Consider the following 18358-nt stretch of genomic DNA (forward strand, 5'->3'; position numbering starts at 1 on the left):
TCTTGATTAAAGCATGACACTAATAGTATTGATGAGATAACCTAGATCCTAGATGGATATTGAATCATCTTATTTTCATAGTTGGTATTCAATGTTTATACAAGCAAATAAAATTGATTTATACTAATGAATCATGATAAGAATGTGTATAGTGTACCATTCCTCTATATTTTAATTGTATTGAGATTATTTTCATATTTATGATGTTATCATATGAGGTTATATTGACATGTGATTCCATTTATTATGTGATGTTATGATATATCATTGATGTTATAATTTATGATGATATTTCATAGTGTGAAGTTTGTGGTAATCATATGCAGATTTTATGACATGCATGAGCATGTAGTTTTTACTATCACATGTTATGATAACAATGATGTTATGTTCTATCATGGCATGCAAGAGTTGGCATGCAAATTATTTTATTATGATGTTACAACTAATGCATTGGTTGCATATTAAGATGTGGTGATTTACAAGAACTCCACAAATGGGCCAAGAGGGATAGTTTATTTTATGATCTCATGGGAGCTCATACCCGTAAGGGAGAATCTATAACAACATATGGTTTGGGGATAGACTCAATCAACACTACATATGCCATTAGTTCTTTTGTCGTGGATAGCTCTTGAAGGGCTATGGGACCATCTTGAGGAGGTCGAGTGCCTGATATTGGATTGGGATGTTGAAGTTTAGAGGAGGCGTGAGGACTTCGATGCCTGGGGTTGTGCACCTTAGTGATTGTGGAGGGAGTTGGGCCATCCTTTCGAGACTCTTGGAGTATTGAGCCTAGTGTCTTCCTTGGAGCAGATGAGGTTTGGGCCTTGGGGCTAGGTACAAACCGATGAGGCTTTATGTTTGGTTCTAAAAGTTGGGAAAAATGACTTGAGGTTCCTTGGGATTTGCTCGGTGATGTGTAAACTTTCACTGCATGTTGGTATACTAGTTCACCAGAGGGTGTACAGAAAACATGATGTAATAAATAAATAAATAAAATAATAAAAAGTTAAATGATTCAACTTAATTTCGGAATGAAGTTACTTAAAGAATGGGATTATGTAATTCCCTGTAATAATAATAATAATAATAAATAAAATAATATTAATAAATAAATAAATAAAACAATAAATAATAAAGAAATATAAGAATAGAGGATGGAACGCGCAGGCGAATACGGGTAGGGCCTCGTGTCTGCAGTACGAGACAATGCAGCTGGCAGCAAACAACATAAACATGTTGGCTGCCCGACAGTGATGGTTTCTCTTCTTACCCTTCGTTTATGCTACTGTAACAAAGATTTTACCGATGTTACTGCGCCTGTAACCCTCCTGCTTTCGCACCCAGTGTTCAGGTCTCTGGTCACACTACCACCCGCCCTACTTTTTGCTCCCTCGATGGTTACCCTCAGGCAGCTGGCGACCTGCATCCCCCGACAGCTATGGACCTCAATCTTGTTGACTACTCGGACAAACCGTTGGTGGAAGACTCTATCTGGACGACTCTACATGCTACTGAGGAAGCCATGACCCCGTTTAGCTGTGTGTTGATAGAAACCATTGCCGGTTTACCTCCATTCTCGGGCCCTTTGGACCACTTGGCAATACTGCCAGCTGAACCCCGGACCTGGTCGTCCCTTTCCACCCCTCCACCGTCACCTTCCTCACTAGAGTTTGCCTTAGGTTGCCTTAACCCTAACCCTATGGATACTTATGCTGGCCTAACCCCCCTCCCTTCATCCTTCAGTTTTAACTTCACACTACCTAGCTCATCCACCATAGCTGTCTTTGAACCCTTGATCACACCACATTCATCTGCCCCCCCATCCAATAGCTATTCGAACATCCCTCCCTTATTGGATGCCCTCCCTTCTGCCCCTCCCCCTCCTCCTGAGGACACGCTCGTCTCTGGGAAAGCTCTGATCGTCGGGAGGATACGACAGCTGAAGAGAGGCCTCACAAGAAATCTAGATGCTTTAGATATAAAGCTAAAGACATCATTCTTAGGCTCAAGGAGGACATACATTTGAGGGAAACAATGGATTTCGCGGACAGAGTATTGGTTGGAAGAATTCGAGGCCAGAACTACTCTGCAGCCCATTTAAAGTTATGGGCCTCTGAGGTTTGGGGACATCATTTGGCCGATATACCTAAGGTGTAGACCTTCGTGAGAGGCTGGTTTGCATTAAGGTTTGCCAGGCCAGACCACACAAACTAGGTTTCATCTTCACACTAGCACTTTGAGCATATGCCTATCCTTCTGAAGAGATGGACACCACTTTTTGACCCAGAAACAGAGCAGATAGGGGTTGGCCCAATCTAGATTAGATTGTTGGGGCTCCCACTACACTTTTGGTCCGAAGATATCTTTTGTCGCATTGGAAACTCCCTAGGCATGTATATGGAGTATGACAAGTCCTACCAATCCATAGGCAAGATGGCCTATGCCAGGATATTGATGCATATGGATACTAGAGGGGGCTTACAAGAACACATCACCATTAAATGGAGGACATACTCTTGGAAACAGTTGTTGGACTACGAAGGAGTGCCTTATAGATGTCGAAGATTCCATAAGGTTGGCCACATATTCAGGGATTGTCCCCTGAATAACAAGGGGGGTCAAAGGACAAATGAAAAAGAATCAGGTACTTCAAACCCTTAGAACTAGTCGCAGACTGCAATGGAAATAGAAGATCAGCCACAGCAAGCAACAATAGAAGTAGGCAAGGCACATGAGAAAGAGGCAAAGAAGAAGCGTGGGAAAGCTTCACTCCAGCCACCCTCTCCACCTCTGACGAGAGCTCGAGTGACTATAGGGGACACATTTTCCACGAGGAGCACAACTCAGTTGTCGATCACCTATCCAAGGAGGCAGCGCACAGGGATGATGGTACTTGGTTGATATATGAGGAGAAGGATGGTGTTACCTATCAGCACTATCATAGACCGTTCATAGATCCAGAAGCATAATTGAAGGCTCAACTTGAATCAGGAAGTTTTTTTATTATATGTAAATATTTATGTTATTTTCTACATGTTAATATAGAACTAAGCTGAACTACACTCTCTCTGCGTAGAGACCATAATTTTTTTTCTTTTTTGATCAGTTTTCTCCCTGCATGGAGCATTATACCACCATTTAAACTTGTTTTGGATAGGCAATGCCTTACACAATGCATATGCTCAGCATCTACAAAATGTAATATTCTCTTATTAATGAAAATTACGACTTTTTCCACGAGAAAAAAAAATAAGAATAGAAAATAAATAATAAATCAAGAATACGACATAGTAATAATAATAATAATAATAATAATAATTGGAGTTCTAAATAAATATATATATATAAATAAACTATACAAATAGTAGCAATAAGTAAAGTTAACAAAAGTAAAAACGAATAAAATAAGAAAAAATTAAATTAAGAAAAAAGGTTGAATTAAGTAAACTTAAAATAAAGAAATAAAAATTTGCATGTTCACACATGGATTGTGTGCATGCGGATCCCTTTCCAATCTCTTTCCATTTTTGGAATCGTTTGTTCTATTTAATGAATGAAAAGGGAGATGAGAAAAATTCATTCATTATTTTTGGAGCATGTTGTGAGATAAAGGATACCCTGGAAGTAGTAGTTAATTGAGGGCTTAGGGGTGGCCAGTTGTAGAAAGATGATGTCTAGTTGAGCCTATGGTTGGATGTAGATTCATCTCCAAAAATTTATTGTGGTCACCAAGATCTAGGTAGTGTTACAACTCTGAAATCACAAGGTATATTGTTGCTACAAGTAAGTCTTCTTGCTCATGGTTTTCAAAAATTCTATGCCATTTATTTGAACAGTTTGTGTATTGATTATTAATCGAATAAATTGATGTAATTAATGTATATTTTAATTATGGGTCATTACACATTTTGTGAACTCTAAGAACAATGTAGAACTTGGCCTTTACCAAATGTCATTGAAGTGGATTAGGTTGATTATTTTCTTGTTATAAATCCTTTAGCCACCTTTGAACTTGATATCCTTATGAAGCCCAAGTGGGAAAAAGGATGTATGCAAGGTTATCTAGATTGATCGTAAGCCTGGAGACAAATACTAGGGGCCACCCCTAAAGAATAGCACTCCTCCTAATGTGGAAACTATCACCACAACTACATGATATGACTATGTATTGGCTAGGCATGTTAATTTTGGTTAGATATTTAGTTTATTAGCTTTTATTGTTGTAATGGTAAACATTTTTTGTTTAGCCTATGCAACTTTCATTTTAATTAGTAAACTAGGATCCCTGGTTATTAAATATATAATAGTTGACAGTTTTTATATAACCCTTTTTTGTATAATATATGTGTACTTTAAATATAGGAAAAAAATAAAAATGTTGCATTTTAATCCAAAAACATATATGGTTCTCTCCCTTATCAGTCGCACTCCATAAAATATAAATTTTCATCATCACTTATTGGAATATATCTTTGCCAATTTTCTACAAACATAATTTTAGTATCATTATATTCATTAAACCTATCCCATAACTTGAAGAATGCTTATTTGGAAATATGTCATCATTTGATTTTAGTAATGATTATTAACAAGTATCATAATTAGTAATTTTATTGTCTTATGGGATATGGATTACATCTAATAAAAGTGATTGCTATTGTGTTAGGTCTCTATAATACTAGTTTATTCCCTCATTGTTGTTATGAGTGTATCCCCCTTATTGTTATTTTTGTTCCCATGTAGTCCCCATATTGTTATTATTGTGCCCTATAGAAGCCCACTATTGTTATTGTTATGCCCTTACATTATTATTGTTATGTCGGCTCTGATTATATTATGGCCCATTAGACTCCTATATATAGAATGGAGGTTTTTTCATTTGAATCATCCAAGAATTTTTCATTTATGTAATTTAAAGGAGGTTTCCCCCCAAAAGAAGATAATTTTTAAATCATTGATCTATCTATTTGTGAGCTAGTTGTGTAACATTTGGTATGAGAGCTTTGGATTCTAGGGTTTCGCTTCTTCAAATGGTCAGCTTCAAGTTTTTGTTATAATTTTTTTCTACAATGCTTCAGAAGCTAAAATTTTTGTAATGTGGAGCTGAAATCTCAAAGAACTTTGTATAAAAATTCCATATCTTGGTTTGCTATATTTTAGGAGATATGCTCTGAGGAAGTTACAATTTTTGTGGGCTCAAGAATTATGTCTCAAACAGGTGACTTAGGTAAAATCGTCATAACTCTTTTTCTACAAGGATTTAGAAGCTTAAATTATTTCCACGTGGAGCTGAAATCATAGAGAACTTTGTTCAACAATTTTAGATCTTGGTTCGCTATATATTCAGAGATATGTGTTGATGAAGTAAGGGTTTTTGTGGGCTCCAGAATTCGGTCTCAAACATGTGACTTAGGGAAAATCGTCATAACTTTAGTTTCAAGCATATGATTTGAATTCTGTAAAAAGTGTTGGAAAGTGCATGGAATGTAGGATTTTGTGTAGAAATTTCAAGGCTGAAATTTTAAATAGTGACATGTGGCATCCCATATAAGTTTGCTCTACTGAACCAGTCCATAATCAAGTCATCATGACAGATTTGGCAAAATATTTCTTGAATAATCCAATCTAAATCAGACTTATGCGGTTGGAAAGAGGACTCAAAGAGCTAACATAGGAAGAAATTTCAGAACTTGGAGATCTAAAATATAGTTACAATCGTTTCAAGATAGACCTCCTAAAAGCAAGAAAAATGTGTGTATTATTTTAAAAATTGCATAATTTTTGTTTGAAAAAATCAGTTTGAGTGATTCAAATGGAATAGTGAAGCATAGATATCATTGTTTGATTTCAAAATGCCTTGAAACAAGAAAATAGAAACACCTAGTAAGAAACCATAAAGCTATACTATGATGCATGAAGAAGAGGAAGAAATGCAACATGATATATCAAAATAACGAGACCAAGTGCAACAAATTTTGCTCTCACAAAGAGTAACCAAAAATGAAAGGGAATATAAGATGGATAGTTTGAAGAATAGTTTACAGACATGGAAGATTTGAAGAATAGTTTAAAAGCAGACTTGGAAGGTTTGAAGGAAGGTTTGACAAAGTTGCTACAAGAAATGCTTCCTAATGGAGAAAAGGTATTAGATGAAACTCATGATGAGAACAAAGGAAATTTTAATCATGATTTCATAGAATCTAATGTTAGATTTAAGACCCACCATATTACAAAGATCAATATGAGGAAGTTTGATGTTAAGCATTCGGTAACATGAATACTACAAATGGAGCAATATTTTGATCTTCATAATGTGCAACACACACAAAAGGTATGAATTGAAACTTTATATTTAGAACTCAATCAGTTTGTATGGTATTGATGGATTTGTTCTCATAAACCACTTGTCACTTGGTCAATTTTTACGGAGGAAATGATATCACATTATGAGGATACAAAGACAAACACCTTCTTTATCCAATTGATAAATCTCAAACAAAAGGGTTCAATGTCAGAGCACATTGAGGACTTCCAAAAATTGGATATAAGGGTAAATGATATTCCAGAGGAGCATATTATTGATATATTCATAGGGACTTTAAAGGATAACATACAACATGAGGTTCACCTTTGGGAACATGATTCATTGTAGAAGACATTCAGGTTGGTAAGAAAAATTGAAAGAAAAATTATGGCAACAAGGAAGCCTACCACTCACAAATATAAAGATGGAAGTGTTGTTGCTCCTAGCCTTCCACAACCTACAAGGTTGACACCATAACAATTGGAAGAGAAAAGAGAAACATGGATTTGTTACAGTTGTGATAGTAAATACACTAAAGGTCATCAGTGTTTTGAGAAGAAATTAATTTACATAGTTTGTGAAAAGGAGGTAGAAAAGGAACAAGAAACATCAAAAGAAGAGGATATGCACCAAGAATCAACCCTAGAGAATGAAGAAATGAATCTGACCATATCTTGTAATGCATTGGCAGGAATTACCACTCCTCAAACTCTCAAGATAGAAGGACATATCAAGAAGAAAAAGGTAATAGTGTTGATTGATTCGAGTAGTACCCATAATTTTATTCATTGTAAGATAGTCAAGGAATTGAATTGCTTCCTATATCCAGCACCAGAGTATCAATTGATGGTTGAAAATGGAGGAACCATAAATTTCTCTGGAAAGTGCCATAATATAAAGTTATCCATGGGAGAACACTTATTGAATAGTCTAATGCTTTCCATTCCAATGGGCGGTGTTGAGGTTGTACTACGAGCCCAATAGTTACAATCTTTGGGTAGATAGCTTTTATTTTTCATGAACATTTCTTGAATTTTTTTTGGGAAGGAAAGGAATTTGAATTAAGGGGTATCACAGGGAAACCAAGAAAGATAATCAGCTCTAATGGCATGACAAATCTTCTAAAGAAATAACAACGGGGCATAATTTCATAATTATGTTAACTAGAGGTTCAAACATCAAAATCATATATTTCTACAGATCCCTAAAAGTCTTGGACAATCAATCTAAGGTTCAAGTAGTGGAATATCACATCGATCATCAACAACAAGTTCTCCAAGTCTTAAAGGATAACTTCACTTTGGCGCAGAATATAATTATCAAGAAAGAAAGCTAAGAAGGATAATAAATTATCACCAAAGTATTATGGTCCTTACAATGTGTTGCAAAATATTGGTACTATGGCATACAAATTGGAGCTTCCTGCATCTTCTCAAGTGCACCCAATTTTCCATGTTTCATGCTTAAAGAAGGTTATAGGTGACAAGCTCCCAATTCAAACAATATTTGTAGAACTTGATGAGGAAGGAAAAATCATATTGGAACCTGAAGCAGTCATAAAAACAAGAACTTGACATCTATGAAATCGATCAATTTCATAATATCTCATCAAGTGGAAGAACTTACCTGCTGAATATTCCACATGGGAGAATGATAATTTTACACAGAAGCATCCAAAACTACTCAAGCATTGAGGACAACAATTTTTTGAAGGAGAGGGGAAGTTTAGGTCCCTATAATACTAGTATATTCCCTCATTGTTATTGTCAGTTTAGTCCCACTATTGTTATTTTTGTGCCCTTACATTATTATTGTTATGTCGTCTTTAATTATATTATGACTCCTTAGACTCCTATATATAGAAAGGAGGTTTTTTCATTTGAATCATCCAAGAATTGTTAATTTATGTAATGTAAAGGAAGTTCCCCCATCGAAGAGGATAATTTTTAAGTCATTGATCTATCTATTTGTGACATCATGAGACAGATGAGGCGGGTGTGGATGGATATGAGGTTGAGGCAGAAGATGGTCCAGTAATGAGATGTCAGGCTCAGAGGATGATATTTTCCTCTCTTGTAGCTTTTCAGGCTTATTCATTCCATCCTTGATTAGCTATGTATTCTTGGATGTTTCTTTGTACTATGACTTAGAGGGATTCATAATGCGCAGAGTGGTCTCATATTGTGTCACTTTCTTTCCTTCTAGATGGTATCTTTGGGTATCATCTAATAACTAGCTTCCAAGATGTAAGTTTCACATATGGAGAAGATACCTCATGGGCTATAGCCCCATCTTAACCTATATTCCTAGGTCGAGGTGGGGATATGCCTTTGCTAAAGTTTCTTCCAAACATCTATCCAAATTTCATCAAGGGGCTTAGGGGTTCAAATTTCTTGTAGCAACCATTGTTTCCAATCTGGGCTAGATGTTGAAGTAATCCAATAGTCCTTGACTCTGTGATGGTTGACCTCAACCATGTGGAGGTGTAGGTGTTCTAGAACCTTTTTTTATTGGAGTTTATAGAGATATTACCAATATTCTTACCAGAACAACATTGATTGGCCATTCTTGATTTCCCAAAATTAGTGTTGTGGGACCAAATGCATTCCTTTCTTGGCTAAGTTCTAGATGGATGATCTTATTTGGGAGAAGGATGAGCATATAAGCTACCAATGATCCAAAATGGATCTAGAACACTCTCTAAGTCTTGAAATCTCTTAAAATCATTCCAAAGATCAGAAAAGTTGCATGAGAAAACCTTTCAGAATGGTGGAAAAACACTATCGGGAGGCCAAAAACACATGAAAACAGAGAAAAACAGAGTATCGAAGGTCTGAACAAGTGAATGCATAGTAGCCGTTAGATCTCACTTATCAATGGTCCAGATCTGATCGGAAAATTGCAATCGGCAGTGGTAATCAGTAGATATCAGCGTAGACTACATAACACTTACGACGACGACTGGCCGAGTCAACTAGGATCATCGATCAAGCGTGAAAATTGACGGCCCATGTTGCGTCACAAGATCACTATCAGATATTACAAAGAGTGCTTGCAATGGCCCGAGGCATGAGCGATATGCGATTGTGATTAATCGCATCGCGATATCGCAATTGGAGAAACATTATGGAGTGGGGCCTATACACATGTATATGTGCGACCCGATGAACCGGACCCGACAATTTTATTAATATTATTTCATAAGATTTGAGATTCGCAGAAAAGCAATTTTTAATGCATTTTTGTAGTTTTAATGTATTTCTAAAATACAAAAGGGAACCTTGGAGCAGGGCCGAAGTGACTTGCGATAGCGATTGGGGGCGGACCCGATAGGAGAATAGGGCACAATTTTGAAGATTTGAAGTCTAGAAGACTGTGTTTTAGCGGATTTTCTCAGTTTCGAATACATTTCTCTGTGTTAACAGAGAGCGGCTGTTTCACGGGTTCCAAAGGCCCAAGGCACTCTTACATTACAGAATAGGTGGCCACCTCCCCTTTATGCATTATGCAATGATTGTGTAATTCTAGAAGATCGATTCGAGTGGACAGAGGCTGGGGAGACAGAAATATGAGAAGGAGAAATGAACGGGTAGCCCAAATTGGCTTTAAGGCCACATACAGGGAGTAAACAGAGGCAGGCAGTATGGAAGGCAGTGCCAAAATAAAGCCAAGACAGAGACAGAGAGCGTTGAGAGAGTCTGTGTAATTAGAGAGGCTTGATAGGTTCAAGAAAACTCTTGTTGTTATATCTGTTCTGTGTTGAGACTTAAGTTGAGCTCATACTATTTTAAAACTCTATTCTGAAGACATAATATATAGGTCACCACTGAAGGCTAGACTAGGAGATGTAGCCTAGGAGTATTGGGTGAACTCCTTATTAAATTTGTTGTGTTTATGTGTGTTAGTCTATTATGCTTCTTTACTGCTTCATTGTCTATGTATTTCGCAATCTTATCTATCCATTGCATAAAATAACGTAGGCACATCCATGCACATGAATCTGTAATACCTTAATAAATGTCTTAGATCTCATTATCAGATCAAGTGGTATCAAAGCTTTAGGTTTGCTAAGGTTAGACAAGCTTGTGCTGGATTGGTGAATGATAACTAGGTCAAAGCTCAAACTAGGAGAAGGAGAATTGGTTGAAGCTAACCCATAAATACAAAGAGTTTATCTTAGGAGGAAAATGGTAGAAGATAATCCCTTGGAATCGAACTCTCAGTTCATGGATAGTTTCATGACCATGAGAGCCATGGTAGAAGAAATGTATCAAGAATTTAAGAAAGGTCGAAGTGAAGATTCTTAAACCTCCAAACAAGACAAAGGAATAGAAGAATATTTTCTAGATGACCATTCTGAAGGCAAAGGGAAATGAAAAGCGGCTCCTCTATCCACACCTCCTGATAGCCCTGAAAATAAAAAGAAGAAAACATCTTTGATTAAATTAGATGTTAAATTTTATTTGCCAATATATGATGGAGAATTAAATGCATAGAAGCTAGATAACTAGATTAGACAGATTGATTTGTATTGCAAGGTGTAGAATATTGATTCAGACAGGAGTAAAATTCAGTTGGCCAGCCTACGCCTTGGAGGAACTTCCTTAGTATGGTGGGAAGGAAGGACATAAGATGACTTGAAGAAGCATGGTAAAATTATTTCTTTCTGGAGTGAATCTGTTTCTGCAGTTAAAAAATAGTTCTATCCACTAGCTTATATGCATTAAGCCATGATGAGTTGGCAAACTCTTCGCCAGTTAAAGGGGAAAAGTGTACAAAGCTACACCCAAAAATTTAGAAAAAGAGCTTTGATTCAAGGCTTTCCTTTAGACTCACCTGAAACTTTGTTGAAGTATATAGGTGGTATACGCAGCTATTTGAGGCACACCATTCTCGTGTTTAACCCTACTAGCATAGATGAGGTATCTATTCAGGCTACCCATCTAGAGGCTAGAGGAAAGAATGTGAACACAGAGATTGGGGGATCATTAAAACCCACTGCAAGAAAAAACAAGGAAAAGAGGAAGCAGAAATGGAAAGAGAGGAAGGAAAATGTTGTACAGAAAGACAAACCTTCATGCACTCATTGCAAGAAAGATGGACATGATGATGAACATTGTTGGTCTTTGCATCCGGAGCTGAAACCCAAGAAATTCAATGGCAAGAAGAAGAAGACAGTTGCTGCTATAAAAAAACATTTGGGGTCAAACTTAGGTGATGAAACAAAAATCACAGCTACAGGTATAAAAGGTAAAAATTCGTAAGCATCTATTAGTAATTCTGCACAAACTATTGATAGTGAAGAAAATGAGAGGAAAAGACATGAGCTTTTTCATATTAGAGTTATTTCCAAGCATGAAAAGATTGATACTTTATTTTATAGTGGCTCACAAGTAAACTTGATTTCTGAAGCAATTGTAAAGAAATTGGGACTACTAACCACACCTTACAAGAAGCCATATCCATTAGGTTGGGTATGTGATAAAGCAAAGCTACAAGTGACTAGACAATGTAAACTTAGGTTTTCCTTTGGGTCAACATTTGTAGATGAGGTTGAGTTAGATATCATTCCCCTGGATATATGTGGAATTGTTTTAGGAAGTCCTTACTTGTATGATATAAAAGCCATTTTCTATAGAGTTGAAAATAAGTATCAACTCGTTAAAGATGGAATAGAACATATTGTAAGAGCTCATAAACTCAAAAATAATTATACTCTCATAAACTCAATGCAGATGAAAAGAATTGTAAATTCATGCAAGAAATTTTTATTGATGGTTGTAAAGGAAAAGAAACCTGATAAAACCAATGTATTGGAAGGCTGTTGTTATCTCAAAATCAAGCCCTGGAAGGCTGCAGACCAGGAAGACTTCAAGTAACTATTTCAAACCGACTTTAGGCTGAGGCTTAGTCTCCTCAACCTGAGAGGGCTCTCTCTTGATGGGTTAATGATTTTGATTAAAGATAAGATGGCTAACTCTTATAGAACAACTGTGAAAAATATGAATGTTGGAAACACATTAAACAAAACTATCCATTGGGCTTATGGAGTCAACAACACCTCAATATAACAATGAACTCAACCTTACATGGAAGTCAGGGCATTCAGCATTTAAACATTCAGAACATAAACTCATATGGGACCACACAGTTTATAAATGTATACAGGAAGTCAGAGCACATTCAGTGAATTCTAAGTGATTATACATCCATACCACTGTAAGAATTAAGAAAAGGACAACATCACATATTCTGAACATAAAAAATCCTTCATGAATCCTGAGAAGTAAAGTTCAGCATGTATATTATTGAAAATGAGTCTTACATAGGCCAAATACCAGCTTTTTCATAAAATTTCCAACCCTGATTACATTTCTGTTTCAGCTATATATAGAGCTCTTATTCTAACTGATCGAGATTCCTCCTCTAGCATGAGGGGAATTCGAAAACTAATTCTATTACTGACAACTCTTAAACTCTAACTACTTAATAAATACAACAAAGTGTTGACTGGAGTTTTTAGAGATCTAAATCAACTATGACTCTAACTCCATAACAGCCTTGGTCTACAATCATTTTCGTTCTCTGACATCTGGTTCCCTTTGGCGGTGGCTGTGATGGACCTTTAATGCTTCATGTTGCTCTTCAATGTCACACGTTTTCCATTATCCTGAAACATAGGAAATTATCCCTGTTTTACTGGTCTTTGGTTTACCTCAAAATGTTCGAATCCAAAGAAGCATGTCCTTTATCCTTTAATTACCCAAAATAGAGCAGACTGCCACATCCTTGATGTGCTGTCCACCATTTTCATGTACCTGTGTGATGACAAAACCTTTCAAAAAGATTTTCCGCTTTGTCAATCATAATTGATCAACTGAATTGTAACATGCAGCTACAGCAGTTTCGTAGCGCGCTACGAAACTGCTGTGTAATTTCAAAAGCACAATCTTCCTTTCATAGCTAAATGATCGCCACTGTTCATGGCTTAAGCATGCTACTCCCTTGATCACTTTGATAAGATTTGCTTGCAACTTTTCAAGAAACAGATATTTCTCCTGAGGAAGAGATGCAATGACACCAATAACACCATTGACTGTTCCAAATATAACTGTATGAATCTGGTTAATACCTCACGTCCAAATTGTATAGGCATCCTCTCTTCAGGTGCAAGGGGATGTGCTAATATAGTTCCCTCTGAGATCTCCACAAAGAAATAGCCCATTCCTCCATGTAATACTTTCTTCCATGACATTCTGACATCAATATCATTCTCTCCAGGTCTAATCACATCAAACTCAAATCCTAATTTCTTCCCTGCCTTTAAAAATTCACTTCGCATAGTTGATGCTTTGGACAAGGTTATGGGAACAACCTGTAAATGAGCATGATTATTAGCCTCAACTTTTCTGCACAGCGTTTAACAACATTTACAGCTAGTGCAAGGGCAGCTGGTGAAGCTTTTTGCTTGTCTGTTCTCAAGTTATTCAGTAAAACAGATAACAGTTGTTGTGATATGTCTTCACTCTCATTCAAACCAAACTCATAATTGTTTGCATTGAAGCAGATACGTTTTCAGTGTGATTCTCACTAGCACTGGCAAGGAAATGTTGAAACATGTCAAGGATGAGATTATCACACTGAAGGTCCAGCATTACAACGCATGACCTGACTTTTGCGACAGTTTCTAAAATTGTTACCCTCCTTCCAAATGTGGGACTATTCATTTGATCTAGTCCCTGAAGGCTTCCAACAATCAACTGAAATATTTCCCTCATTAAATCATCATTATATGGTGCTTCAGGTGTCGTTATTCTAGTGATTTCACTAATTCAAGTAACAACAATGAGCCTGACATCTTTGTCTTGGTGCCTTAGAAGCTTTGGCTTTACCAACGCACTCATGGATGGAATCACTGCATCCTGCATTATCTCAGTAAATGGATCTGAAACTGATATATCTAGAGGGAAAATTGAAGGTGCAAAATACATTGCAACCTTGACTGGCAAAAATACGAGCATTACAATCAAGCTTCCATAAACAACAACAGATAGCAGGACACGCCGCGCATGCTTATGTATTGGGTCATCAATGAGATCACGGAAGGGATTATAATTTGGATCAGCAGGATCCCTGAGAAAGTACAAAACTCCAGGCCGAAGAACCCCTCGTAAAAGGCTAACAAAGATGCTTATCTGTAACATGTATACAATCCCCACAAGCCAATGTAACAAAGAGCTTGTTAGTGGTGAAGACCAGAAGAAAGCCACCCGCTGAGCAATTGTTGTTCCAAGCATACTGATAGTACAAACATCCAGCCACCATCCACACAATAAAGGGAAAACCCCCAGCTCAATCACTAAAAGGAAAGCAACCTTCACCATTGTCATGAAATAGTTTACACCAGACAAAAACTGTCTGGCAAGAGAAGGAATAGCCTCTGCTATAGAGGCAACTCCATAGATCCGACCCTCAGCCAAAGGTTCTCCCCTGTTATAGCGGATCAAAGCTATAAGTCCAAAATAACAAAAAACCAGACCAAATATAACCATGTAACCTACAGCAAGAGTAGCCATATCAGAAAGCTGCAAGGCAGCAACCCCTGCTACTGTTAACAGATCTATAGGACTTTCATTTGTAAGAATATTTGAAGCCGCATCTGAATGGGTCACATTTGGTATTAGATGCTCTGCACGTGCCTCTCCGGCCTGACTGAATACGAAGTCTGTTCGAGTTTCTGTTGATAAATTTGCAACAGAGTTCAATGTATTCTGCACCGTCATATTAGCTAAAGCCAATGCTGAGTCCAAGGGAGAAATGCCTGCTGTAAGTATTGTACTAGTATTTGTTACCACAAGTCGAGAGAGTATGAAAAGGACTATCCGCCCTAAGGTGAAAGGAAGGAAAATCACGACACCGAGAAAAATTGCATTGCTGGCCAAAACCGTAATGGCATCTTCAACCAAATGAAATACAGGCCCTTGCATCCCAACAAGTTCATCAAACGGCACATCTTCTGCACCATCTGCATCATCAACACCATCAAAAATTTGTTCGACATGTGCTTCAAGACGTGCAGCCTGGATTTCCAAACGAGCAGCTACATTCTCAGCATTTCTCCTTATCAATTGCCCTGCACCAACAATACCTTGACCAGCATCACCATTTCCACCACCAATATTAGCTCTATTCCCTTGCCCAGGTAACCGCCTATGGTTTCGTTCCTCCTCCACCTTCCTCATATAGTTTAACACCTTTTTGAAACCATTCAGATGTTGAAGCTCAGACAGAGATTGCCATTGACAGTGCGTATATGACTGTCCTTTCCACTTAATCAAGAACTCCATTTCACTCCAATCTAGCTCCCCATCCATTTGCATGTTCAAGACAACCAGCTCAGGCTGTTCTTTTTTTGCTGGTCTGCTTTAGTCCATTCCAGAGTCTTTGTCAACATCAGGCAATTCTCGGTGCCATTTGCTTTATGAACCATAGGACCTGCACCAAGAACCCACCGAGGAATAGACATGGCAAACACACCCTTGTTCTACATCCTGATTAAGAAATTGTCTTTGCGCATGATACGCATTAGAAAACCCTGATTGAATGACCAAAACCGCTGAGTAAAATACAACTGCAAATATGTGCCAGTACCAAGACACCTAACGACCTAATGATGAGGATAAGCGGTCGGATATGATAGACGAAGTGTATAGGCTGACAATTGTTGATGGATTTTGATGGATATGAAAGCTGTGAAAGAATGGCTATGGATTCGAACAAATCCCCAATTTCGTAGCGCAGCCAGTGCAAAATATGAATTATGCGCTACGAAATCACCTAAAACATGTTGCGCTGCGAAACTGCTAAAAAGGATTTATGTGCTGCAAAACCACTTTGAAATGATTACAGGCGCTACGAAATCACCTAGACAATTTTGGCTTTGAAATGAGTTTGGACATATGATATCCATGTGAGATGTGAGACCAATGATAGACTAAAATAGAGAATTGACCCCTTTATACATACCAACAATACTCTTAACAAGACTCCTATTCAAACTATTTAGACTCTAAAACCAGATGAAAAGACTAGACCCAAAATTGACACCAACCCTTTGGCAAACAATCGAACTGATGTGAACAATTTAGAAATTTTTCTTGAGTGATAACAGCTGTGATGCTAAAGAACAAGCTGATTTAGAAAAATTTGTTTCAGAATATGATATCCTATTTCAAGAACCTAAAGGTTGGCCACCCAAAAGGGAAATTGTACATGATATTAATTTGCATCAAGATGCTCCATTGCCTAACATCGGAATGTACAGGTTATCTGTTATGAAACCAGCTCACAAAAAGATAGAAAATATAGATCAATGCCTTATAATTAAACCTCTTTGAGGGGAAACCTCCTTTACATTACACAAATGAAAAATTCTTGGATGATTCAAATGAAAATACCTCCTTTCTATATATAGGAGTCTAAGGGGTCATAATATAATCAAAGCCGATATAACAATAATAATGTAAGGGCACAATAATAACAATAGTGGGCTTCTATGGGGCACAATAGTAACAATATGGGGACTACATGGGTACAACAATATAATAAGGGGGTTGTACTAATAACAACAAGGGGTTACACTAGTAGTATAGGGGCCTAACATGCCCCTTTCCTTCAAAAAGTGTTGTCCTCAATGCTTGAGTAGTTCTTGATGCTTCTGTATAAAATTCTTGTCCTCCCATGTGGAATCTTCAGTGGGTAATTTCTTCCACTTGATGAGATACTCTGAAATTGATCGATTTCGTAGCTGTCAGGTTCTTATTTCTGTGACTGCTCCAAGTTCCAATATGATTTTTCCTTCCTCTTCAAGTTCTGGCAATATTGTTTGAATTGGGATCTTCTGAAACTTTTGAATGAGTGGCCATACTTCTTCGTCCTTCTTCCATTCATCCCTTGCTTTGTTTATCCAATCTGGTGGGATAATAGAAATAACACAAAACAATGCTTCCACATCCTCATCCTTTTTTGAGAATGCATCTGCAACAAAATTTTGCTTCCCTTTTCTATAGATGATGTCAAAGTCATAACCCAACATATTTGTGACCCATTTTTTCTGTTCTTCTAAAGATAATAGTTGTTCTAAAAAGTATTTAAGACTATCATGATCCATTTTTACCTTGAAGTGTCTTCCCATTCGGTAAGGTCGTCATTTCTTAAGTGCATGTAGTATTTTCAACATTTCCTTCTCATAAATAGCTTGCTTGAGATGTAGCAGTAAAAATACCCAATCACCTACATCAAAACATTTTTCACTACGATGTTGATCTACCTATTGTTTCATTCGATTTTGCACCAAAGTGGCATTATCCTTTAAAAGTTGGAGAGCTTGTTGTTGATGCTCGATGTGATCTTTCATTGCTTGAACCTTTTTCTTCTTGATATGCCCTTCTATCTTGAGAGTTTGAGGAGTGCTAATTTCTTCCAATTCTTTACAAGATGTGGTTAGATTCATTTCTTGATGCTCGATGTCATCTTTCACTTCTTGAACATTTTTTTCCTTGATATGTCCTTCTATCTGGATAGTTTGAGGAGTGGTAATTCCGGCCAATGCATTACAAGATATGGTTGGATTCATTTCTTATTTCTTGATGTGATCTTTCAATTCTTGAACCTTTTAATTCTTGATATGTCCTTCTATCTTGAGAGTTTGAGGAGTGGTAATTCTTGCCAGTGCTTTACAAGATATGGTCGAATTCATTTCATCTTTCTCTACAGTTAGGTCTTGGCGTATATCCTATTCTTTTGATGTTTATTGATCCTTTTATTCCTCCTCATCATACTCTATGTAAAATAATTTCTTCTCAGCACACTTATGACCTTTAGTGCATTTTCTATGACAATTGTAATAAAGTCGTTTTTCTCTTTTTTCTTCCAATTATTGTGGTGTAACCCTTGTAGGTTGTGGAAGGCTAGGAGAAACAACACTTCCATATTTAAAGTTGTGTGATCCAGGTGGATGTTTTTGGCCACCCCACCTATCCCATTTGG

The 18358-nt window shown here is 37.1% G+C and overlaps 1 pseudogene; it reads right to left on the reverse strand.

Moving 5' to 3' along the window:
* Nucleotides 1–14142: 14142 nt before the first annotated feature.
* LOC149188897 (putative E3 ubiquitin ligase SUD1 pseudogene) lies at nt 14143–15684 on the reverse strand (annotated as a pseudogene).
* Nucleotides 15685–18358: the final 2674 nt, after the last annotated feature.

The sequence above is a fragment of the Pinus tabuliformis genome, chromosome 3_1 (genome assembly GCF_031772625.1).
Source record: "Pinus tabuliformis cultivar Carrire ecotype Pingquan chromosome 3_1, CPIR1, whole genome shotgun sequence".
In the NCBI taxonomy this organism is placed as follows: Eukaryota; Viridiplantae; Streptophyta; class Pinopsida; order Pinales; family Pinaceae; genus Pinus; species Pinus tabuliformis.